The sequence below is a fragment of the Mirounga angustirostris genome, unplaced genomic scaffold (assembly GCF_029215605.1).
Source record: "Mirounga angustirostris isolate CCGP_5_RB_7025 unplaced genomic scaffold, mMirAng1.0.hap1 SCAF_4, whole genome shotgun sequence".
NCBI classification, from domain to species: Eukaryota; Metazoa; Chordata; class Mammalia; order Carnivora; family Phocidae; genus Mirounga; species Mirounga angustirostris.
The window spans coordinates 169,265,630-169,291,917 of NW_026991712.1; the positions used below are offsets into that span (position 1 = coordinate 169,265,630).

A 26,288-nucleotide genomic window follows, 5' to 3' on the forward strand; every position below is an offset into this window, starting at 1 on the left:
TCTATCTCAAATAAATAAATAAAATCTTAAAAAATTAAAAAGAAAATAGAAGTCCATTGGAGAAGGGACATGATCTGGTTAAGGTTTTAACAGAAGCTTGCTGCTGTAATAGATCATGGAAAAGTAAGGGTATAAAAAAGAGCAGTCACACATAGTCTGTGGCTTTTACCAAGAGGAGCAGTGAATGGTCAGATTCTGAACAAATTTTAATGGGCAGATTCTGCAGAACTCACTGATGAATTCGAGCTGGGGGTGTGAGAGGAGTCAAGGATCTTAGTAAATGACATTACTTAATAAATTATCATAGGAAGAGGTGATCAAAGAATATACAGCCAGGGTGCCTGGGTGGCTCAGTTGGTTAAGTGACTGCCTTCGGCTCAGGTCATGATCCTGGAGTCCCAGGATCGAGTCCCATGTCGGGCTCCCCGCTCCGTGGGGAGTCTGCTTCTCCCTCTGACCCTTTCCCTTTCCCTTCTCATGCTCTCTCTCACTCTCTCTCTCTCCAATAAATAAATAAAATCTTAAAAAAAAAAAAGAAGAATATACAGCCAAAAATGTAGGAAAAAGTATTTTAGGGTTGCCTGGGTGGCTCAGTCAGTTGAGCATCCAACTCTTGATCTCAGCTCAGGTCCTGATCTCACCGTGGAGAGTTCAATCCCCACACTGGGCTCTGCGCTGGGCGTGGAGCCTACTTAAAAAAACAGAAAAAAAGAAAAAAGTATTTTAGAGGTGTTTCAAGCAGTTTAAAAATAGTGTGTAAATTTTCTGGATTTTGTGGTATTTGTTAAGTTTTTAAAATTTGTAATTTGTGATTTCTTTTTTCACTCCAAAGATTCATTTTCATACCTCATATTGTATTTGTAATTTTGGATTTTTTTTTTAAACAGGGCCCTCAAATCTCAAGCCCCCACAATACCTGAATTCAATCCGGCTCCTTGCCCATATTTGGGTAGTAATTTAAAGTTAGTGAAGCATTAATAAATATTGTTTCTGACAAAATTATCACATAAAATAATGTGCACGAAATAGAAGTCATTGTAAGATTACTACAATATTAGAAATAAACTAATATTGGGGATTAAAACACCACTCTTGGTTCTCCTCCCCAGCAACGTCTTCCAAAACTTCTCACCCATTCTTCCTCCCACAGTTTTTCTTTTCTTTTTAAGATTTTATTTATTTGACAGAGAGAGCACAAGCAGAGGGAGAAGCAGGCTCCCTGCTGAGCAAGCAGCCCGACGTGGGGCTCGATCCCAGGACGCTGGGATCATGACCCAGGCCAAAGGCAGCCGCTTAACTGACCGAGCCACCCAGGCGTCCCTCTCCCACGGTTTTTCTAAATCTATCACATACATCCGGCATTTCTTCTCACGATCGCTTTGGGAAGGCAGGCATTACACGAATTTTAAAAGACCTTCTAAAAATATGAATGCTGAAATATTCTCTATCCGGCTGCTTGTGCCTCAGCCGCACCACCGCCCGCTCGCAGCAAGAACCGGCCTCTCCGCACGCTCAGTCCAGGCTCCCAGCCGGGCGTAACCAGGGGCGGGGCGTAACTAGGGGCGGGGCTCCCGGTAGGGCGGAGTGGGCGGGGTCTAGGCCCTTCCTCGCCCCGCCCTGTGTGGCCTGACACATGCGCCCAGAGGCTTCTGGTAGAACGAGGTGTGGATTGTGAGGTGACCCTGGCTGCTGACTTCCGGTTCCTAGGGATGCTCATCCGGGTCACGCTAACGCCGCGGTTTCCTCCATCCGCTTGGTTCTGCTGTGAGTCTGGACCAGTACCCATGTCCTGCTTTGGGGCCTCTGCAGCCTTAGGGTGAGTACCCGCCGCGACAGGGTCTGAATGCGGCAGGTTGATTGCAGCCTGTAGGGGGACGAGTCAAAAGTTCTGTCCCGGTCCCTGTGGGTGGGGGTTCTATTTGCCTGTCCCTTGTCCCTGTAATGCTTCCCTCACTTTAGCCCTTTCCCTCGCTGGCCTCGCCTCTTTCAACTCCCCTTAGCCTTGCCTGTCGCCGCGCATTTCTCGCCTGGCTGTTTTCCTCGTCTTCGTCCTCCGGTTACAAGCCCCGTTTTCTTGCCTTTTGCCTCAGCGCTTCCCTCACCCCTGCCTCTCGCTTTTCCCCTCCTCTCACGTTAGCACCTTCCTGGTATCTCGCCGTTGTTTCCCTCACAGGACTGCCCACCTCCTCATTGTGCTTCCCCTCCTCCACTGCGAAACTGAGCCTTTCTGGGGTCCTAGGTCCCGTCCCCCAACTTCCATCACCTGCGACCCCTATCCCTTCCTGGGACTAATAGGTGGCATTTGTGCTTCGCCTGGGGGTTCTCCCGCCTTTTCTTAGCTAGAGGAGGGCTTAGCCAAAGCCCCAATCTGGGCCGATTTATCCGTCTTGGGGGAAGTTTTGCCTTGAGGCGTTGTGTTAGACTCAACTTTGGTAGCTTCTGTAGTTAGGGAACAACAAAGGCGTTCCCAGTTCTTTGCTGGAACACAGTGTGGGGGGCTCTCTCTGGAGAGGGCTAACAGGTGGCACGCACACGGAACTGCTAGAGATTGGGCTTGTGTGGTCTTGTTAACTGACAGGCCCTGAGAACGTCCTGTCATTTTTGTGTTCTCTGTCCCATGAGAATGGATGTGCACAGCTGAGGCAAAAATGCAGATATTCTTGGGATGATCACCTTTGTTTTCTGCATAGGCTTTACTTCCAGGACAGTTGCTATGACAGAGGACAGTTTCTTGGGAGATTTTTAGCCCCAAATTTATAAGCTTATTGCCAAAAATTTTAGTGTTACTGAAGTGTTTTCTGCTAAGGAGTGCACTATAGGAATTTCAAAGTACAATTTCTTTACTTGAACTCAGTGTGCATATGTATCTTTATCCTTACCTCTTACAAATTGTTTCTTCATTTTTACGGTATTGACAAGTTTTCTATTTTTCTTCCCGTTTCTTCGTAAGCCAGCCATTACACTACATTATTACTTTAACTATTATTCTTTTATTTTTTCTTTACTATTTTCACCTTAGTCTTTTTTTTTTTTAAATATTTATTTATTTGAGAGAGAGAGGGAACAGGAGCAGAAGGGGCAGAGGGAGAGGGGGAGAGAGAATCTCAAGCAGACTCCCCGCTGAAATTGGAGCCTGATGCTGCTGGATCTCATGACCCTGAGATCACCACCTGAGCCCAAACCAAGAGTCCCAACACTTAGCTGACTGTGCCACCCAGGTGCCCCTCCACCTTAGTCTTAACATCACCTTTTTCTTACTTGAGACTTAGGTTTCTCTTAAATTTCTTAAATTTCTCTAATGGCTCTTAGTCACCTCTAAGATGAAGAGATTGGATTTAATAGTGGTTAGTGTCCCGTTTCTCAAATTTTGTGATCTGAGGTATATTTTGAGACACAGGGTTGGATAATTTTTATTTTTATTTTTGTGATGTTTATGGTGGTGTCTAGCATTTGATTGCAAATGTTTTTGTGTGAGCAGCTTCTGAAATACAAATTGTGCTCTGAAATTTAGTGCTTAAGTGAACAGACTAAATACAGCTTTGTGTCTGCTTCACTTTTGACTGGTGAGTTGCAGAAAAGTTTCTCTTCATATGATACATATACATACACAAGCATAGCATAGACCTTGGCTCATTCCAGAACTGGGCTGCTCCCTTCAGCTATTTTTAGCAAAGGACTTTGGAGCTTGGCCATATTAGTCCTAGATACCACAGAGAAGGACCCTTCTGGTTGGTGTTCAGGCCGTATCTAACTGCTGAGGGAAGACCCTTTGAAAGCTCCTTACCCATATACCTCTTCCCCAGCACCTATACTGGAAGCTAGCTTCTGTTCAGCCTGGCCTCATCATTTCTGCATCCTTGAAAACTAACTCCATAGATAGACTTATATTTGGATTGATTCAAGGCCCTCTTTCAACCTTTTTCATTTCTGAGCTTTTATTCTTGAGCATGTCTAAGTCTAAACCTAGATGGATTTCTACAGTTTACAGCTGGAGGGAACCATTGAGCTCAAACTTACCCCTTCATTTTACAAATAAGGAAATCAAGACTTAAAGAATTGGTGATTTTTCCAAGGTCAGTTTTTACAAATAAAGAAGTTTTGTGCATGCGCTCAGAAGTGGGTTTTAGTTCCCTCAAAGTTGTAGGTCAGAGAGCACAATATAGCATTTAATGGTTCATTTCAATACATTTGTGTCACAGGAATGAGTTTTAGGGTAAGAAATTTATGACAGATTTTTAAATTCAAGGCTAAAGTCATTTTGCCTTCAAAATGGACTCTAGAAAGAAATTGTGTTGTGCAGAAGTAGAAGTTGAAAAGTCTTAGGGAGTCTCTATCTCTTTTCTTCTAAAATCACTTTAGCTTATTATGATATAAAAGCCCTTACATGAAATGAACGTCCTATGGTCTGGGAGCAATTGTGTTCATGCTCCTGGTCTTCCTACCCAACCTGATAGACTTGCTAATTACTGAAAAGCCTGCACGTCTTACCTAGCTTCCAAACAAACAAACAAAAATATCACTAGAGACAGCTTAGTGGATATTTGTAATGCTCGGGAGAGGAATCGCTGTAGGTTTTCTATAGAAATTTCTCCTTTAGTTTGGCAGTCTTAGCTTGTAACCCTGAGGGCTCAATTTAAAATAAATTTCTGCATATTAGTTTATGCCTGCCAGTTTTCTGTTTTTATTTGGCTTAATTATTTTTGAATGTTATTTTCTTGTCATTTTACTTGCTACTGTGCTTTGTTTTACATGGTTTAATTTTTATTCTTGAACCCTGGAATATATTTTAAGGAAAATGCAGCTTTAAAAATTCAAGAAACAAAGTACACCAGTGTCCTTACCATTTGTACCTTGCGGTGTGATGGTTTCTGTGATCTGCCTAAGCCACTTCATAACTTCATTCTTTTTGTTTTGCTTTCAGATAAAAGGCTGATAGAACTTCTTCTTTGTAGTTGTTTGTCTAAAAGACTTTTGTGGGGCGCCTGGGTGGCTCAGTTGGTTAAGCGACTGCCTTCGGCTCAAGTCATGATCCTGGAGTCCCAGGATTGAGTCCCGCATCAGGGAGCCTGCTTCTCCCTCTGACCCTCCCCGCTCTCATGTGCTCTCTCTCTATTTCATTCTCTCTCTCAAATAAATAAATACAATCTTTAAAAAAAAATAAAATAAAATAAAAAAGACTTGTGTTCTGCATATAACAGCAGGGTATTTTAACTTATGTGTGTTTTAAATGGAGGAAGAATAGTTCAAAATAGTTAACGTAGACTAGTTTAACATAGAAATAGTTCAAAATGTATTTAAGAATATTAGGATCAGTTTATTCTCTCATACATTCATTTATATCAAGGGGTTAATTATTTGGAATAAAGTTGAAAATAGGTGGACTTTCTATCTGCTCATTAACTTAAAAATGCAGGTGCATGTTCTTATACAGCATATATGGCTTAAGCTGTGAATATGTTTTATTGACAGAGAACATAGCAAATAATGGAACAGCAACTACATCATTATCTTGATATTTTTATTTGGTCCCATCAACCTAAGTCTTAGGGTATCTAATTACTAAATGTAAAAATAATGAGAGTATTTTCTTTGTTATTTATAGTATATTTTAAAAAGTTATTAGAAATATGGGCTTCATAAAATTTATCTTTAGTATTTTCTCCTTTTAAATATGTAGTAGTACTTTACCTTTTTTTTTTTTTTAAAGTAATCTCTCCACCCAACATGGGGTTGGAACTCACGACCCTGAGATCAAGAGTCACATACTCTACCAACTGAGCCAGCCAGGCGCCCCTGTATTAGTATTTTATTTATTATTAATTAATTTATTTATTTTAAAGATTTTATTTATTTGACAGAGAGAGACACAGCGAGCAAGAGAACATAAGCGGGGGAGTGGGAGAGGGAGAAGCAGGCTTCCCGCGGAGCAGGGAGCCCGATGCGGGGCTCGATCCCAGGACCCTGGGATCATGACCTGAGCTGAAGGCAGCCGCTTAATGACTGAGCCACCCAGGTGCCACTGTATTAGTATTTTAAATCAAAAAAGGAAATGTATAAATAGTGCTGACCTTTCAGCATCCATTGAAATCATAAAACTCATGATTAAAAACTCTTAACAGAGTAGGAATAGAAGGAACATACCTTAACATAATAGAGGCCATATATGACAGACCCATCACAAACGTAGTCAGTAGTGAAATACTGAAAGCTTTTTTTCTGAAATCAGGAACAAGGCAAGGATGCCCACTCTCACCATACTTACTCATCATAGTATTGGAAGTCCTGGCTATAGCAATTAGGCAGAAAAAGAAAAAGTATCCAAATTGGTAAGGAATAAGTTAAACTGTTACTATTTGCAGGTGACCTAATTCTACATGTAGAAAACCTAAAGTCTCCACAAAAAACTGTTAGAATTAATGAATTCAGTAAATTTGCAAGACAAAATACCAATATACAAAAATCTGTTGCATTTCTACACAATAATGACTATTAGAAAGAGAAATTAAGAAAACAATCCCATGTACAATGGCATCAAAAAGAATAAAATGTCTAGGAATAAATTTAATCAAGAGGTGAAAGACCTGTACACAGAAAACTATAAGACATTGATTTAAAAATTGAAGATGACACAAATGAACAGAAAGATAGTCCATGCTCATATATTGGAAGAACTAATATTATTACAATGTCCCTACTACCCAAAGCAGTCTACAGATCAATGCAATTCCTTTCAAAATTCCAATGGCATTTTTCACAGAACTGAAACAAATAACTCTAACATTTGTGTAGAAAAATTTAAAAAGAAAGAAAAATTTAAAAAATAGTGCTGACTTATTGTAAGTTAACAGATCCTCCCCCAAGGCAGTCAGTGCTTAATGTCTTAAAGATCTTACTACAGATTGTGTTGGATGCACTTTAACTTATTAGTTTGGTTAATATTTGTACTAGGTAGATTTGCTTTTATTTGCCTTAGAAAATAATAAGCTATAATCTTTGTAATACATTTCTTTTAGCAAATTTATTTTAGGTGCCTACTATGTTCAGTTTTAATAATACATATATAGGTTGTTCATGTAAACCAGGTAACATTATATAAGGCTGACATTTACATTTAAATCCTGAATTTGGCTTTCTTTGTACATACTTGAATTAAACTATAAAATTTAATATAACCTACATCACCACGGGCTAGCAAAAAAAAAAAAAAAAAGCAGCAGCAGCAGACAACATAATTAGAATTAAAATAAGCCTAATTCTAAGAAAGTGACAATGGTATATGATTTTTTTAAGCTAGATTTTATGATTTTCTGTTTTCAGAACACCTTGATTCTTCATCATTAAATGAGTTTAAGGTTCTTGTGTTAATTTCCATCACAGTTTAATATAAAATCAAGTTCTTTATAGGTACAATTAAATAAATTTCATTTGGGAAACTTCACAACTGAACTGTAAAAAGGTAATGGTAAAACAGTAAACATAAAAGCAACATAGCTCTTAGTATGTGCCAGGAACTGTTCCAAGTGGTTTACATATATTAATTTTTTAATCTTTACAACCCTGTGAAGTAAGCACTGTTCTTATCTGCATTTTACAAAGGAGGAAGCCAAGGCAGAGAAGTTACATAACTTGTCCAAAGTAACAAAGCTAGTTAGCCAGAGAGCTGGATTTGAATTTAGTCTTTCTTGCTTCAGAGTTCATGACCTTTTTGTACAGAGTTCTACTAGTTTAGTGATTTCTTCCTTTATAGGTTAAGGTTAAAAAATCCAATTTGTCTGAAACAAAAGAATACTACTTTTGGCTGGGAACCTTAGAGAGGGGTTTTACATGGTCTTTTTATCAATGCTGGCTTAAGGCGAATTGCGAACCCTATACTACCTATGTGTCTTAGATGGCAAAAATTATGTATTAATAAAGGAAAACAGGACCGGATCTTTCCCTCTTAAAAAAATTATCTTGTGGAAGTTGGTTACTTTTGAGTTTTTGGAGAAAAGGCAGTATTATTTAATAAAATGCATTTTATATTACTAACGTGTTTTACCTCTAGATCTTAATATTTTCCTTTCTTTGATCTGCAAAGTATTAAGCAAATTTATGTAATAGTCTCAAACTCTGAAATCTTAATGTCCTCAATATTAATTTAACAACTTTGAAATATGAAACAAAGTTAAAACCGAAATTTGTGACTTACCTGTATCTCATTTTCAAATTTGGAAATTTGTGCAAAATTAAGTGTTTTTAGTTTTACTTGGAAAAGAGGAGAACTTTCACAAATCAATTCCTTTGCAAATAATAATTTAGAATATTATTAATCGTATTAATATTATTCTTTTGTTCTTTTATTGTTCCCAAATATAAAAATTCTTGTTGCATCTCTAAGGGAAGGAGATGATTTTATATCAGTTGAGGTGGTAGTTTAATGTAAGAGTCTGGGACTGAGATATGAGAAGAGGTTTTCGGTGTATTTTAAAAACAGTTGAGAAGGGTGCCTGGGTGGCTCAGTCGTTAAGCGTCTGCCTTTGGCTCAGGTCATGATCTTGGGGTCGTCGGGCTCCCTGCTCAGCGGGAGCCTGCTTCTCCCTCTCCCTCTGCCTGCCGTTCTGCCTACTTGTGCTGTCTCTCTCCCTGTCAAATAAATAAAATCTTTAAAGAAATAAAAATAAATAAAAACAATTGAGAATCATGGGATCTGGTTAACAAAAAAAAAACTACAGTTATTTCTAGTAAGAAGTGACACTTGTTTAGGGATACTACTTAGCTTATTTCTTATATATTAACTCCGTTTGTTAATTCAGACATTAATTAAGTACACCATTTTTCATAGTAGCTTTTTGTCTTGATTTTTTTCTTTTTGGTGGGAAAAATATTGTTATGGAGCTGAAAAGTCTAAGCTTTGCTATGATGATTTACTTATTGGTATTTAGAATGTTTTTTACTTTCGTTTAAATGTTTAATTTTTGTTTGAAAAGCAACTCTTTTTTTATATGTGGGTTTGATAATCAGTTTATCTTCTAAAATTCAATAGTTTTTTTTTCACTTGAAATTTAATAATGTAGCAATTACTGAATTTAGGAAAATTGTGTATTGCTATCAGCACTGTTACTATGGGAATAAATTAGAATGATTAGCTCTTAGGTGGAATTGAACTTTATTCTTTAGTTTCCATAGCAGTTGAAAAAGATTTAGGTCAGATACACCTGTTGTTCCTCCTTTTTTCAAAATAAGAGGGAATTTTAATTTAGCACAATGATGTTAATTTTTTCCCCACTAGGTTGATAACGATAGTTTCACTCTCTTTTTATTGACAGCATAATGCAAAATAATGTCTATATGATTTGGTTTTTAGAAAATTTAGGAATTTAGGGAACATTTTAGGATAAAAAAATAGTATATACATGTTTTATTTTAAAAAAACATGCTCTAGAAATCAGTGTGTTATTAATCCACTGAATTTTTCAAATCCTCTTTTCCTTTTTACCAAATCTTTGCTGTAGGTTGCGAATCAGTGATTAGATAACACTGATGAATAAGAGTTCTTGAGAGGGAGAATGAGAGATTTTGCAGAGAAGCCATCTCTAATGTTGGCGTGGCATTTAATAGCTAGATGAACTGAAAATCTTTGCTTTATCTTATTTCTGTGTATCTCCTGTTAGTATATATTTATTTAGTGTCTGTACCTCACATTCTGTGAAATTGTTGTTTATTTGGAATAACTCTGTTAAACTGTTCATTCTTATGCAGATAGTTTCCTTTTCCTTTTTTGTTCTTTTTCAGAAGGTTGCCTTTAAAAAACTCTAACTTAGAGAACCACCAAAACTCTGAATGTTATTTCCTGTGTAGTTTGAAGTGGTTTATTTTCCTCCTTTTCTCTGGCCAGTTTTTTATATTCTGATAAAGTGGCTTTCAAATTTTTTTGATCATGACCCACTATAAGATACAGTTTTTCATTGTTACCCAGTACTTACACACATATGTACATTATCCAGTACTTTTACATATTAATGTTTAAAATTGAAACAGGAGTTTTGTGAAACAGTATTATCTTTACTACTGGTGATGAATTGTAATATTTTTTATTCTATTTTGTTTTATTGTATTTCATTCAAAACTGTTGGTCTCCACTAAGTTTAATAAGATATTAATGTGTTTTACCTGCAGTTTGGAAAATTCTAATGACTGCTAGTTTTTTTCCAATATTGTCTTTTTGGAATTGAAAATGTTTGTGTTTGTTAGTTGTTTTTTTTTTTTTCTCTGAAATGTATCTTGATTCTGTTAAGCTTTTAATCTAAATAACTATGCAGAACAATTGAGAGAGGGAGACCCTGTTGCCCTGGTTGTCATGGCTGTCATCTTTGTTCTTTACTGCATCTAGGCACATTATTTTTAAGTAATACAGAATCAGGAGGTTGAGAATGCCCAGTCACATGCTGAGCTTCTGTCATTAGAATCCTTTGCTAGGTTCCAAATAATAGTCAAAGTTTAAGTCGATGAAGTTGCTTTTCACAAACTTTGCTTCTGTTCTTGGCAACTAGTCAAAAGTTTACAAAACTGCTTTATTCTGCTTTCTTCTGGCCCCAATCCAGTCTTTGTAAACCAAAAAAGAACTGAGGAGTGAAGCAGTTTGCTTCTGTGTAGATGATCAGGTGAAAGTAACATGGCTGAAGAGTGGACCGCATGTTATGTAATGTATGTATTTGTCCCAACTCCTTTCCTGTAATCACAAAGGGGAAGAGATAGTAGAGATATCAACAGTTCCTAGCATATTGTAGCCATTAAAGTGAGGCAGGGTCAGCAGCATACTCTACTGTTTTTTATCACCATCACCTCCTAACACTTAATGAGCACTTACTATGTTAAAGGCACTATTTAAAGCACTTCACTTGGGGCGCCTGGGTGGTGCAGTCGGTTAAGCATCCAACTCTTGGTGTCAGCTCAGGTTATGATCTCAGGGTCATGAGATGGAGCCCTGCGTGGGACTCCACGCTCAGCGAGGAGTCTGCTGGAGATTCTCTCTCCCTCTCCCTCTGCCCCCTCCCCTTGTGCTCATGCAGTTTCTCTCTCTCTCTCTCAAAATAAATAAGTCTTAAAAAAATAATGAAGCACTTCACTTTATTCACTCATTCATTTGGGAGGCCTGGGAGAACGAGAATGAGAGGATAAAGAAGAAAATTTGCCTCAGTATTATTATCTGGCTTGTGAATTCTGGCTACTTGTGAGTATAGCATGGCATAGCATGCATTTTTAGCTTGGTGAGCTTTCTAAAGTCATCAGTACTGCCTGTGATGTTCCATATTGAATGGCACATAGCTGTGGTTTGAGACCTCAGGCTTTGAAGCTAGGCTGCCTGGGTTTGAATTCCAGGTTGGTGACTTACTAGGTAAATAACCCTGGACAAGTCACTCTCTTGTACTTTAGTTTTCTCGTCTGTAAAATGGTAATATAATGGTAAAATAATAAATAGTACCTATCATAGACTTGAGAGGATTAAATGAGTTATACATGTAAAGTACTTAGAATAGTGTCTGACCCATAAAAAACATTCCATAAATGTTAGCCATTATTAACTCACAACTTACAGTTGGATTTCTTGAAAGTATTTGTGACCATGATGAGTTCTGGGTATCTGCTAAGTAACAAAATGTGATTGACATTCAATGTTTTCTTGTCCAGGAACTTGAAAACACCTTTCCTTGCAAAGGACTTACAGGGAAAGTTTTCGTTTAGGGTATTTGGAATCAAAGCCAAATGAGAAAGGCAAAGCTACCAGTCCAACTTATTTAATCTCTCATAGGAATCTCTTGTTATTTGGACCTTATCCTTAATCATTTTAATATTTTCCCTTTGAAAAACTAAGGACAACTAGTTGCTGAATTGACTTTCACTTAAGACCAGATTTTTTTCCTGAATTTATCTTATGTTTAAGATATTTATTTATTTTATTTTTCTGTAACAAATAGCTACATCATGTTTACTATGGTGCCAGGCACTAACTATCCTGAGAGCTTCACAAATATTAACTCATTTAAATCTTATGACAAAGACACTTATTATTATTCCCATTTTACAGGTGAAGTAGCTGAGGCACAGGAACGTTAAATAACTAAACTTCCACACCATTCATCAGTGTAGAGTAGGGATTTGAACCTGAGTAGTCTGGCTCCAGAGTTAATGCTTCAAGCTTGCCAAACCTGCCTCTTACAGAGGTGAATTATGTTGAAAAGAGTAAAATAAAATATCAAGTGTTTAAACTTCACTATTATTGTGAAACTAATACAACACTGTATGTTAACTACATTGGAATTAAAATTTTTTAAATATGGGGAAAAATTCACTGTTCCTCAATCTGTGCTGAAATGACAGCACTGAATTTTTTGGCTGGTGGATTCTCAAAGGAGTAAATAAGTTTGGAGAAATAAAATATTAATAAAAGAACTGAACGTAGATTTTATAGTTCTGACAGCTAAAGACATACATTTCAGAGGACTTAGTTCTATTAGTATAGTGTAAGATAAATTTTATCTGAATAATGGAGAGCTAACTGATGTATAAATGTGATAGATATATATATATAGATTTATAGAATGTGATAAAGAGTTTTGACTTTTGAAGGCGGAGGAAGTTTTTCTATATAACTGGGAACAGCACATTTATAGGATATTCATGTTGGAATAAACCATGAATCGGGCCATAGCACTTATAGAAAAAATTGTGATTCTCTTAGAAATGTTAATGTCACAGATTAAAGGAAGATAAAGATAAAATTTTGGAGGCTTTGAGTTCCATGGAGTCTGGATCTTTACACATTAAATTCTTGAGCTTGTGACTGACAAGTTACTAAAAACAAGGAGAGTTGGAAAGAATGTAGTAGAACTGTAGGATTATTATTAAGCTCACTTTGACAAATGTAATTCAGATTAACTCATTCCTTCTCAATACTTTTTACTGTGGTTTTGGAATTTTTCCTGTAGAACAGATCTCCTTATTTTATCGGAAGCTTGTGGGGAAAAGTTTTTGTAATTTTTATTAAAGATTGTTTTATAGACAACTTCAAAGGATGATTTTCCAAGAAATAATATTAGAAATTTTAAGAACAATTCTTAGCGAATCTATTCCTGATAAAGTATTTTTCCTTTTAAGAATTTGATACAGCCTAAATGTATTTTTTAAAAATTCTTTCTCAGTAAGTTCTGATAGTATTCTGTTAAGTATAAAGTCACTAAAATATTCCTGCAGCTGACAATACCATGATATGTTGGTCAGTCATACCTCCCAAATAAAGTAACCAGAAGAATTCACCAACTTTACCACAGTCAGTTGGCTAGGCTGTTTATTTATGGAAGGAGTTCATCAGCATGGTGATGGCTTTTGTCTATCCACAGACAGTTCTGCAGGGAAGGTGTAATTGGTTAAAATTTTTTTTTTTTTTTGCCAGGGAAATGTGATTTGTGCTGATGCCTGAATTGTGAGAGCTAAAAGGCTTTCTTAGGGTCCCTTGAAAGACAGTCTTAAGGTAGGTCAGGTGAGTATAGGTCTGCTGGATATTTGTGTCTACTTTAGCAGGACATTGAATACAAAGGACTCTGAGTAACATGTTAGATATGTTAGATGTTTTTTGAAAGGTAATATACTGAGAAAAGTTATCATCAGTTGATGAGACTGGTGAATTTCTAAAAGATAAGAAACAGTAAGATTGGATCAGTAGAGACTAGGAGAAGAAATCACAGCTGAAAGTATATGTAGAAGTTTCAGAAATGTTATCAGATTCCAAGTAGACAATTAAGAAGAAATGAAGGGTGCTTGGAGCATAAATCAGTTTCCTGGCCCTTGCTCTTGATTTTGAGCATCTGGTGTTTGTCCCTTGGATAGCCTGGAGAGGGGCAGCTGGGTGGCTCAGTCGGCCTTTGGCTTGGGTCATGATCCCAGAGTCCTGGGATCGAGCCCTGCGTCGGGCTCCCTGCTCGGCTGGGAGCCTGCTTCTCCCTCTCCCTCTGTCATCGCCCCCCCCGCCTTGTGATCTCCGTCTGTGTAAATAAATAAATAAAATCTTTTAAAAAAATAAAGCCTGGAGAAATGCTTTCCGGACACATTGAACAGTCTGTTTGGGGAGGGCATGTATTTCCCTATGGTCTATTCTCCCCATGGTGTTTAGTGTATATTAATCAGATTATGTCATTCCTTTGCTTGAAGTACCCGTTGCCTTCCCAAACTCCGTATCATGTGTTACAAGGCTGTGTGTGATCTGGCCCTTGCCTGCTTCTCAGTCTTCATTTCCAACCACTCATTCACTTCCTAACAATGCCCTTTTTGCTATTTCTCAAACATGACAAGATGTTATCCTTTCAGTTTCTTTTTTTTTTTTTCTTAATTTTATTTATTTGTCAGAGACAGAGTGAGAGAGAGAGAGAGAGCACAAGCAGGAGGACCTGTTGGGCAGAGGCAGGCAGGCTCCCTGCTGAGCTAGGAGCTAGGAGCCCGATGTGGGACCAATCCCAGGACTCAGGGAACATGACCTGGGAACATGACCAACTGAGCCACTCAGGCGTCCCTCCTTTCAGTTTCTTTTTTTTTTTTTTTTTAAGATTTTATTTATTTGCGAGAGAGAGAATGAGAGACAGAGAGTATGAGAGGGAGGAGGGTCAGGGGGAGAAGCAGACTCCCCGCTGAGCAGGGAGCCCGATGCGGGACTCGATCCCGGGACTCCAGGATCATGACCTGAGCCGAAGGCAGTCGCTTAACCAACTGAGCCACCCAGGTGCCCCCTTTCAGTTTCTTTATACTTGTTTCCTTCTGAAACCTTTTCTTTTGCATCTTCTTCTAACTCTCTCCTTTTCATTATTCAGATCTCTGCTGAAATGTTACCACCTTAGAGAAGTGATCACCCTATCTGAAATAGCTCCCTTGTAGTCAGTCTCTATTTTTTATGTTCTTTTCCATTATTTCTTATTACTTTGTGTTCTTTTCCATTATTTCTTATTACTTTGTGAAATTATATTACCTTATGTATTTGTTCATCTTCCTATTAGAATATAAGTTCCTTGAGGCTGGGAACTTTGTGTTTATCACTGAATTTCCAATATCTAAACTAAAGCCAGGCACATAGTAGACATTCAATAAATATTTTATAAATGAATAAGTGAATGTTGAGATTAGAGAAAGAAGCGTGAGGAGCCTGAAGTAACTATAGACTGCTATAACAAAAGCAGAGGAAGCAAAAAGCAAAGTGAGTGGGTAACTCCAGTGTTTCTCCCCAGGATAAAGCTTTGATAGCTACTCCAAAGTGAGAGTCGTAGCATAAGAGGCCAGATATATCCCTAATAATTTGTGATGGTCAGAAGAGACAGGGGTTCATATCCAGAAAGCAGGTTACCTGCAGACACGGCCTAACTGTATATTTCACCCCTCTTCATAATCACTGAAAGTGAACATATGTAGCTAGAATTACCTATAACAACAGATACACAAAGATTCCCATCCATTCTGAGGAAAAAAAGTTTAGTTAAAACTCCCATACAAAAATGAACTCTAGGGGCACCTGGGTGGCTCAGTCAGTGAAGCATCTGCCTTCGGCTCAGGTCATGATCCCAGGGTCCCGGGATCAAGCCCCGCGTTGGGCTCCCTGCTCAGTGGGGAGTCTGCTTCCCCCTCTCACTCTTTCTCTGTGCTCTCTCTCTCAAATGAATAAATAATTTTTTTTTTAAAAATGAACTCTAATAATCTAGATTTAATCATTTGAGGAAAATTAATGCTATGAAAGAGAGGAGTCAAATGTAACTGGCACTAAAGGAAATAGTGAATAGTATAAACTGAAGGAGATTTAAAAGATAAGCATTTTCTGTGATTTCAGAGGAAATAAATAATGAAATAAATGTAAATGTTGAAGTTTTAAAAAGAGAAAAATCAGGGGTGCCTGGGTAGCTCAGTCTTTAAGCGTCTGCCTTCAGCTCAGGTCATGATCCCAGAGTCCTGGGATCGAGCCCTGCATCGGGCTCCCTGCTCCGTGGAAGGCCTGCTTCTCCCTCTCCCATTCCCCCTGCTTGTGTTCCCTCTCTCGCTGTGTCTCTCTCTGTCAAATTAAAACAAACAAACAAACAAACAAACATAAATAAATAAATAAAAGAGAAAAATCAAATAGCAGATATAACAAAATAGTAAGTATAAAAATTGAGGTAGGGGGTGCCCCGGGGGGCTCAATCAGTTAAGCGTCCGACTCTTGATTTTGGCTCAGGTCATGGTCTCAGGGTCATGAGATAAGCTCAATGTGGGGCTCCATGCTGGGCGTGGAGCCTGTTTAAGATTCTCTCTCTCCTCAGCCCCCACCCCCTCCCCACTCAGGCACTCTCTCTCTCTCAAAAAAACCCCAAAAAACTGAGTTAAAGGAGTTTCTCAATTAAAATGCAAGATGTCAGCAATAATGACAGAATAAGAACCTCTGAAGTTCTCGCCTTCGTAAAAGCAATGAGAACACCGACAGACATAGAATCAACTGTTTCGGAACTCTGAAAATTAACCATAGGCTTGCAGCAAACTGGGAGCATTTATTCAAGAAAAATGGCCACATTTCAGGAAAAACAGTGAACTTTGTAGCGGTTTAACTTGCCCAAGTGCCATCCTCCTCTCTCCAGTTCCACAGTAACTTTGAAAACCAACAGCCCCCAATCATGGTGAAAACTAGCAGCCTAGAAGCCAACTGGAAGTGACAGAACAAGATTGGCACTTCTTCAAAGCCCCATTCCCAGAGAATTGTCAATTGAATTTGACCTGTCATTATTTGTTGTTACTGACTTGTCTGGTAGTTCCTTAAAAGACTTCATTTGCAAACTTGTATGTATTTGACCTGACTTGGAGCCTTTTCCACCCAGGGTGTTCATTGAAAACAATTAGAGGCAATTATTGAACATCTCAGCTGCCTGTGGTAGTGAATAGCAGTTGGGGCAAACAGGCTAACCAAAAAAGTTTAAAAGGAAAAGCTGGGGAATAGATGTCCATAGGGGATTTGTAAAGCTTTGATATATTCCTGGGACTCTGGAAGGCTGTTGCACATATGTTGAGCAGTCAGCATGTTTAGGAAGGACCTGAGAAAGCCCTAAGCTCTCAGTTCTGGTTCATCTTGAGGCTCTGTGCCTACAGATAGTAAGGCTAAGGCAAAATTGAAAACTGACTGGCTGAGTGCTAAAGGTGTGCCATAATATATATAGAAAGCCCATCAGTAAGGACTGGGGGATTTATTGGTTCCAGGGGACTAGAGAAATCTCTGTCTAATCATTAGCTGACCATTAAACTAACAGCAGAGACTCAGTGGCCACATATAACAAAAAGTCCAGATTCTGTAGAATTAGTTTCTGTATTTCCTTGTCCTATTTTATATTTCTTACTGCTGCTTGAATAATAATTTACTTTTTATCTGTCTCTTCCTTGCAATTAGAATATAAATGTACTAAGAGCAGGGACTCTGTGCACAGTGCTTTATTTCCAGTGCCTAGAACAATGCCTAGTACATAAAATATTTCTTTTTTTCTTTTTTTAAGTAAGCTCTGTGCCCATCATGGGGCATGATCCCAAGATCAAGAGTTGCATGCTCCACTAATTGAGCCAGCCAGGTGCCCCTTAAATATTTCTTGAAATGATGAGTAAACGGATGACTCTGGTATCAGTCCTTGATGTACTTTCTGTCTTCTAAAAGTTTGTTGAGTCTTTTGCCCCTTGAAGTCACTGTTTCTACTTTCTTTATTTTATTTTGAAGTTTTATTTATTGAAATAATCTCTACTTAAGAGAGATTAAGTGGGGCTCAAACTCATGACCCCATGTGGGGCTCAAACTCACAACCTTGTGATTAAGAGCCACATGTTCTTCCAACTGAACCAGTCAGGTGCCCCACTGTTTTTATTTTCTTTGTTGTTGTGTATTTTATCTGTTTCATTCCTTTGCTGTTATTTTTATGGGGTGGATCTCTGGAGAGAGAGGATATAAATGGGTATACTTCGTCAGCTCTCATGAGCCAGAATGTTCTGATTACTGATTTTGATCAATAGGAAGTTCACTGAGAGTAAACTGATTTGGATGAAGTTTGGGAGGTTTTATGGTAGAATTCATTCTAAAGAAGGGAATGAAAGAACTACACACATGCATTATGGTGTGAAACCTTATGCAAATAACCTCGACAATCTGCATGAAATAGATATTTTAGAAAATGTTGCCAAATTTGACCCCAGAAGAAAGAAATTCAGGAGATCAATAGTAAAGGGAATCAAAGTTATCAAAGGACTGCTCCATAAAAACTGTTGGACCTAGATATTTTCGTAGGTATGTTGTTTCAGATAGCCAAGGAATAGATAACTCTGTTCCAGAGCATGGATAAAGAAGGAAAATTTATAGTTCTTTTAAGGAAGCCAATGAAAGGGGCGCCTGGGTGGCTCAGTCGTTAAGCGTCTGCCTTTGGCTCAAGTCATGATCCCAGGGTCCTGAGATCGAGCCTTGCATTGGGCTCCCTGCTCAGCTGGGAGCCTGCTTCTCCCTTTCCCACTCCCCCACTTGTGTTCCCTCTCTAGCTGTCTCTCTCGCCCTCTGTCAAATAAATAAATAAATCTTAAAAGAAAAAAAAAAGGAAGCCAATGAAATGTTGATTCTAGAACTTCATGAACACCACAAAATAGGAAACTATGGAAGAATCTTACAAGTATCAATGTAAAAATTTTTAAAAAATTCAGTACTAGAAAATAGAATTCAACAGTATGTTAAAATAATACTCTATAATCCAAGGGTTTGACTTTTTTTTTTTTTAAGATTTTATTTATTTATTTGAGACAGAGATTGTAAGAGAGAGCATGAGCAGGGAGGAGAGGGAGAAGCAGGCTCCCCACTGAGCAGGGAGCCTAATGTGGGGCTTAATCCCAGGACCCTGGGAACATGACCTGAGCCGAAGGCAGCCGCTTAACTGACTAAGCCACCCAGGTGCCCCGCCAAGGGCTTGATTTCTGAAATAAATGTGTATATGGCTCAATATTAGAACATCTATTAACATGTTTTAATAGGTGAGAGAAAAACCATATGGTCATCATTTTGGATGCCAAAAAAGCATTTGACCAAATTAATATCCGTTCCTGATAAATGTTCTCCATTTAATTAAAATTGATGAATTCCTGGGGCACCTGGGTGGCTCAGTCGTTAAGCGTCTGCCTTCGGCTCAGGTCATGGTCCCAGCGTCCTGGGATCGAGCCCCGCATCGGGCTCCCTGCTCTGTGGGAAGCCTGCTTCTCCCTCTCCCACTCCCCCTGCTTGTGTTCCCTCTTTCGCTGTGTCTCTCTCTCTCTCTGTCAAATAAATAAATAAAATCTTTAAAAAAAAATTGATGAATTCCTATTTAACATGATTAAGGAAAAACTTATTTCAAACCAAGATCAGTGTCACACTTAGTAGTGGTATGGTAGAAGTATTCTCATTAATGTTAAAGACAGGAAAAGGATGCCCAACATTTAGTACTGTTACTTTATATTATAGTAGAGGTATAGGGGAGTCTGGGTGGCTCAGTCGGTTAAGCTTCTGCCTTTGGCTCAGGTCATGATCCTGGGGTCTTGGGATCTGGGATCAAGCCCTGCATTGGGCTCCATGCTCCATGGGGAGCCTGCTTCTCCCTCTGCCTGCCGCTCCCCCTGCTTGTGCTCACTCTCTCTGTCAAATAAATAAAATCTTTAAAAAATATATAGTAGAGGTATAAACCAATAGGCAAGAAGATGATATAAAGAGGTTAATATTGGGAAAGAGGAAGGAAACAACTTTTATGCAGCAGGGGAAAATATATACCTGACACTCAACAATCAACTGTCTTACTGTTTTCATTGCTAGAAAGAATGAGACTTTGGTAAAGTGGCAGTTTACAAAAGTACCAATACCAATAGCTTTCCTATATATACAAAGTAACTTTTTTGGAAAATATAATGAAAAATATAACAAGCAAAAAGATAAAATAGGAACATAAATAAATGGAGAGGGTCTACTAAGAGATATTTTTAAAAAGGAATAACTGGAAATACACATTGTGCTTTTATTTAGGAGAGCTTAATATTGTAAACTTACATTTTCCCCTAAATTAATTTATATATTTAATGCAATTTAAATTAAAATATCATTGGTTTTTGAAAACGTGACAACACTGCTCTGGAGTTCATTTGGAAAGCATAAAATCTGAGAATGGAGAATGAAGAAGAGAGATTAGCCTTTCTAAGTATTAAAACATGAGATTACTGAAAGAAAAAAAAGAAAGCCTCTACAACATGTTATGAAATTATAATAATGCAAGTTAAATTCTGAGGAAGTAGCAAATTGATCAGCAAAACTAAATAGTTTATATACAGAAATTTAGTTTATTATAAAATTGGCATTTCAGGTAATTGTAGAAAAAGGCAAGATTTAGTACGTGTTGTTGGGGCAACTGGCTAAGCATTTGGTAGATGAAACAAATAATAACACCTAATGCTTAACAATTATTATGCATCAGTGTTATTATCATAAGCTCTTCACATTTATTAACACATTTAATCCTCCCAACAACCTTGTGAGACAGATACTATTATTGCCTCCCCGTTTTACAGTTTAGGAGATTGATGCATAGAATCACACAGCAATTAAGTGGCAGAAGGTAGGATTTGAATCTAGGCAGTCTGATTCCATGATCTGTTCTCTTTTTTTTTTTAAGATTGTATTTATTTATTTGAGAGAAAGAGAGTGTGCAGAAGCAGTGGGGAGGGGTAGAGGAGAGGGAGAAGCAGGCTCCCTGCAAGCCCTGTGCAGGGCTCCATCCCAGGACCCTGGGATCATGCATGACCTGAGCCGAAGGCAGAAGCTTAACCGACTGAGCCACCCAGGTGCCCCCCGATGATCTGTTCTCTTAATCACTATGCTATTATTGCCTCTCTAAGCATATATGTAAATGTAAATAATAAAGCCATAAAAGTGTATTTATAAGTTGGACTTGGGGAAGGCTAAATAGGTCTTAAAACCTAGAAACCTCAAAGGGAAAATATTGGCAAGTTTTGTTTCTTAAAAATTATGGCTTATATTTTGCAAAATATGCCATAAGTAGAGTTGAAAGATAAATGACAAGGTGAAAGAAAATGTATAAGTAAGAAAACTAATTTCCAGAATTTACAGTGACCTCATACCAAATATTAAGAAAATGATCGACAATTCCATAAAAATTGGGCAAAAGATATGAGTAGGCAGATTTACCAGAAAAAATGTCAAACATCTCGAAAAAATTTGTTTTCACTTACAATTAGAGATATAAATCATGCGGGCGCCTGGGTGGCTCAGTCGGTTAAGCGACTGCCTTCGGCTCAGGTCATGATCCTGGAGTCCCGGGATCGAGTCCCGCATCGGGCTCCCTGCTCAGCGGGGAGTCTGCTTCTCCCTCTGACCCTCCCCCCCTCATGCTCTCTCTATCTCAGTCTCTCTCTCAAATAAATAAATAAAATCTTTAAAAAAATAAAAAATTAAAAAAACAACAACAACAACAACAAAAAGATATAAATCATGCAATTTGAGTCTTGTTTTACCTGTTGAATTAGGCAAAAATTATAAAAGATTGACGGTACTTGGTGCTGGTTAAAGCACAGGGAAGTGGGTATTAATGATTGCAATCTTTTGGGTAGATTGTCAGGGTTGTTTCAGTCTGGCAGATGTTAGGGTTCATGAGAGAAGCAGAACTACTTAGGAGAAAAAAATATGTATATACACACATATATATACATGTCTGTGTAAGGGCTAAAAGTACTTAACCTTGTGGGTAAAGAAGGCATTTTTCAGGTATCCTAAAAGGAATATAGTACAGAGGGTGCAGTCAGCATCATAATGCAGAAAATACAAGTAAGATGTGGACTGACTATACCAAATAAAAGGCTTTGGTACGGAGAAGGAAACCATCAACAAAACAAAAAGGCAACCTACTGAATGGGAGCAGATATTTGCAAATGATACTTTTGATAAGAGGTTAATATTCAAAATATATAATATATAAAGAACTTTAAACTCAACACTAAATAAACAATCATCTGATCTAAAAATGGGCAGAAGCCTGAATAGACATTTTTCCAAAGAACACGCCGAATAACAAATGTTGGCGAGGATGTGGAGAAAAAGAAACCCTCGTGCACAGTTGGTGGGAATGCAAATTGGTACAGTCACAGTATGGAGCTTCCTCAAAAAATAAAAATAGAATTACCATGTGATTCAGTAATTTTACTACTGAGTAGTTACCCAAAAGAAAATGAAAACACTAATTATTCAGAAAGATATATATGCACCCCTATGTTTATTGCTATTTACAATAGCCAAGCTCTGGAAGCAACCCAAGTGTGTTTATTGCTATTTACAATAGCCAAGCTCTGGAAGCAACCCCAGTGTCTATTCATAGATGAGTAAGTAAAGATGTGGTACATGTGTACACACACACACACACACACACAGGAATACTCTTCAGCCATTTAAAAAAAAAAAGATCTTGCCATTTGCACCAATATGGGTGGACCTTGAGGGTATAATAGTAAGTGAAGTAAGTCAGTCAGAGAAAGACAAATGCCATATGATTTCACTCATGTGTGGAATTTAAGAAACAAAACAAATGAACAAAGAAAAAAAAGAGAACTCTTAAATACAGAGAATAAACTGGTGATTGCCAGAGGGGAGGTGGGTGAGGGATGGTGAAATAAAGGGGATTGAGACTTATCCTGGTAAGCACTGAGTAATGTATAGAATTGTTGAATCACTGTATTGTATACCTGAAACTAATACAACAATGTATGTTAATTATACTTCAATTTAAAAAAGGAAGAAAAATATAAAGAGCTTACTCTGTAGGACATACACACACACATGTGGACTGAGAAAAGACCATTAGTGAAAAATTAACTCTAATTTCCATAGAAAACATTTTACAGTGGTATAAAACCAGAATACAAATTAAAAGATTGGAGTTTTAAATTTTGATGAAGTCAGATTTCTTCTTCTTCTTCTTTTTTTTTTCTTTTGTGGATTTGTAGTGGTTTCATACCTAAGAAATCCACTGGACTGTGAATAGCCTTTGGAAACGGTTCTACCTTATTTATTCTTCCACTCTTGGGGCATAGCAAGACACTTATGAATGCAAAGGGGACTAACATTTTTGGGGTACCTGTATTTGTGTTAGGCACATGAATTGTACTAAACTCTTTTTCTAAGTATTCATTGAATTTTAAAATGAATCTATATTTATAAGAGAAATAAAACTGACCTGCTCCAGGTCAAAGGTTAACAGAACTAAACCCTTTGACTCTGAATTCCATCTCTTTCCCTTGTATTAATTTGCCTCATTAAATTAAGCAAGCATTTGGAATGATTGATTTTGTAAAAACTTGGTCACAAACTTCTTAGAAACATGTGTCTTAAAGCAAGCTTGCTTAAGTTTTTGCACCCTTTTTGGTATTATACCTATAAGCCCCTTAAATATTTTTTTAAAGAAAACAGTGCTGTACAATGTTAACATCCATAATGACACTCCAGGAGATGATGAAATGATGTGGACTTTTATGTGACTTTTCTCTTCTAAGACTTCCAACTAAAGAATTCTCTTTGGGATTTTTTTTTTCTCTTTGTTTTTGTCAGACACATGTTTTCATGGTATCATTGGGTTTGCAGAGTATTTTGCTGTGGAGTAATTCTTTTGGCTTGATAAATGTATATGTGTTTTGCAGAAATCTTTGGTTCATTGCCTGCCTCTTAAGTACCCCCTACTTTGTGTTTTTGTCTTTGAGTAAATAATCAGTTTCTTTTTTTTTTTTTTTAAGATTTTATTTACTTATTTGACAGAGAGAGTGCTTGAGAGCACAAGCAGGGGGAGGGGGAAAGGGAGAAGGAGAAGCAGGTTCTGCACTGAGCAGGAAGCCCAAAGCAGGACCCTGGGATCATGACCCGAGCTGAAGGGAGATGCTTAACCGACTGAGCCACTCAGATGCCCCAAATACCAGTTTCTATTTTAGGTGTTAATTGCTTCTGAATGATTATATTATAGATCTACCTTTAATGGTTTAGCATAGGGGTAGAATTCTTCCACCACTCCAGTTTAGTTAGGGAAGGAGCGTCTGTTTGGAGGTAGTCACATTTAAAATTAAAAATTTAGGGGCGCCTGGGTGTTTCAGTCGTTAAGCGTCTGCCTTCAGCTCAGGTCATGATCCCAGGGTTCTGGGATCAAGCCCCACCCACTCAGGCTCTGTGCTCAGCGGGAAGCCTGCTTCTCCCTCTCCCACTCCCCCTGCTTGTGTTCCCTTTCTCGCTGTGCCTGTCTCTGTCAAATAAGTAAAATCTTTAAAAAATAAAAAAATTAAATTAAAAATTTATACAGTTTGACCTTATTTAAGTCATCTATGTAATGGAAAACTCTTCTGTTAAGATGATATCAAGTAGGGTGCCTGGGTGGCTCAGTTGGTTAAACGACTGCCTTCAGCTCAGGTCATGATCCTGCAGTCCCGGGATCGAGTCCCGCATCAGGCTCCCTGCTCAGCAGGGAATCTGCTTCTCCCTCTGACCCTCCCCCCTCTCATGCTCTCTCTCTGTCTCATTCTTTCTCTCTCAAATAAATAAATAAAATCTTTAAAAAAAAAGATGATATCAAGTAATACTGCCATTTCATGTACTCATGAGCTGTTGATTCAACTACGTTTATAATTTTATTAACCAACATTTCAATCTCTATACTCATAAACTGTTGATCCAACTATGTTTATAATTTCAATTGCATATATTACAGTTACAGAATTTTATTCAACTTCATATATAATTTTTTCTAAACATGTAAACAGGTCCTATTATAATTGTTTGAGGTATAATTCACATATAAGAAAGTCATCATATTAAGTGTACAATTCTATGAGTTTTAAAATACACACAATCATGTAACAACCAATATAATCAAGATAGAGAACAGTTCCATCATCCCAACAAAGTTCCCTGGTAACCCTGTGTAGCCAGTCCCTTCCCCCATCCCTAGCACCTGGCAACCACTGATCTTTTCTGTCTTTATATAAAAAATGTCATATGAATGGAATTATACAATATGTAGACTCTTGAGCTTTGCTTCTTCCAGTTAGTGTAATGGAGATTCATCTAAGTTGTTCCATGAATTGCTGCATAATATTCCATCCTATAAATGTACAATAGTTTATTCATTCACCAGTTTGAAAGACATTTAAGTTGTTTCCAGTTTTCATTGTATATGTGAACAAAGCCACTATATGCATTCATGTACAGGTTTTTGTGTGAACATAAGTTTTCATTTAGATGGATAGTTCAGAATGGGATTGCTGGGTCATATGGTTAGTGTATGTTTAGCTTTATAAGAAACTACCAAACTTTTCCACAGTCTCTGTATTGTACCTTTTTGCATTCATACTAGCAGTGCATGAGCATTATAGTTGCTTTACATCCTTGTCAGCACTTGATATGGCCAGTTTTCCCTTGTTTATTTCAGCCATGCTAGTGTGTAATGATACCCCTTTTTTAAAAGATAAGCTTTTTATTTTGGAATAATTATTTTGGTATAATTTTAATTTTGGAATAATATAATAATCTAGGCTTGAAAACAACATTAATGTCATTGTATATCTGCATCAGAGCTCTTGGGTAACCAGGTGCATTGTCAATGAGCAGTAATATTTTGAAAGGAATCTTTTTTTCTGTGCAGTAGGTCTCAGGAGTGGGCTTAAAATATTGAGAAAACCGGGGCGCCTTGGTGGCTCAATCAGTTGAGCATCCGACTGTTGATTGCGGCTCAGGTCAATCTCAGGATCATGAAATCAAGCCCGGACTCTGCTCCACATTTAGCATGGAGTCTGCTTGTCCCTCTCCCTCTGCCCCCCCACTCCAGTCACGCACACATGTTCACACACTCTCTCTAAAATAAATAGAATCTTTAAAAAAAAAAAATTAGAAAAGCACATCGTAAATTGATGTGCTGTCATCCAGGATTTGTTGTTACATTTACAGAGCGCAGGCAGACTAGATTTAGCATAATTCTTAAGGGCCCTAGGATTTTTGAAATGGTAATGAGCATTGGCTTCAATTTAAAGTCACCAGCTACATTAGCCCCTAACAAGAGAGTCAGCCTGTCCTTTGACTTTGAGGCCAGGTGTTGATTTCTTCTCTCCAGCTATGAAAGTCCTGGATGGCATCTTCCAATTTAAGGCTGTTTCATCTACATTGAAAATCTGTTGTTTAGGGTCGCCACCTTCATCAGTTATCTTAGCTAGATCTTCTGGATAACTTGCTG

The 26,288-nt window shown here is 37.8% G+C and overlaps 1 protein-coding gene across 8 annotated transcripts in view; it reads left to right on the forward strand.

Moving 5' to 3' along the window:
* Positions 1-1,554: 1,554 nt before the first annotated feature.
* EYA3 (EYA transcriptional coactivator and phosphatase 3) overlaps positions 1,555-26,288 on the forward strand; it is a 108,823-nt gene continuing 84,089 nt past the window's right edge. For 4 of the 8 annotated variants that reach the window (XM_064589679.1, XM_064589678.1, XM_045898315.3 and 1 more), the window contains exons 1-2: positions 1,677-1,816; positions 13,430-13,507. The gene's annotated coding sequence lies outside the window, so the exon portion shown is untranslated. Of the gene's footprint in view, positions 1,817-13,429; positions 13,517-26,288 lie in introns of all 8 variants that reach the window. The other 4 variants (XM_064589680.1, XM_064589677.1, XM_045898314.3 and 1 more) reach the window with 2 other exon arrangements.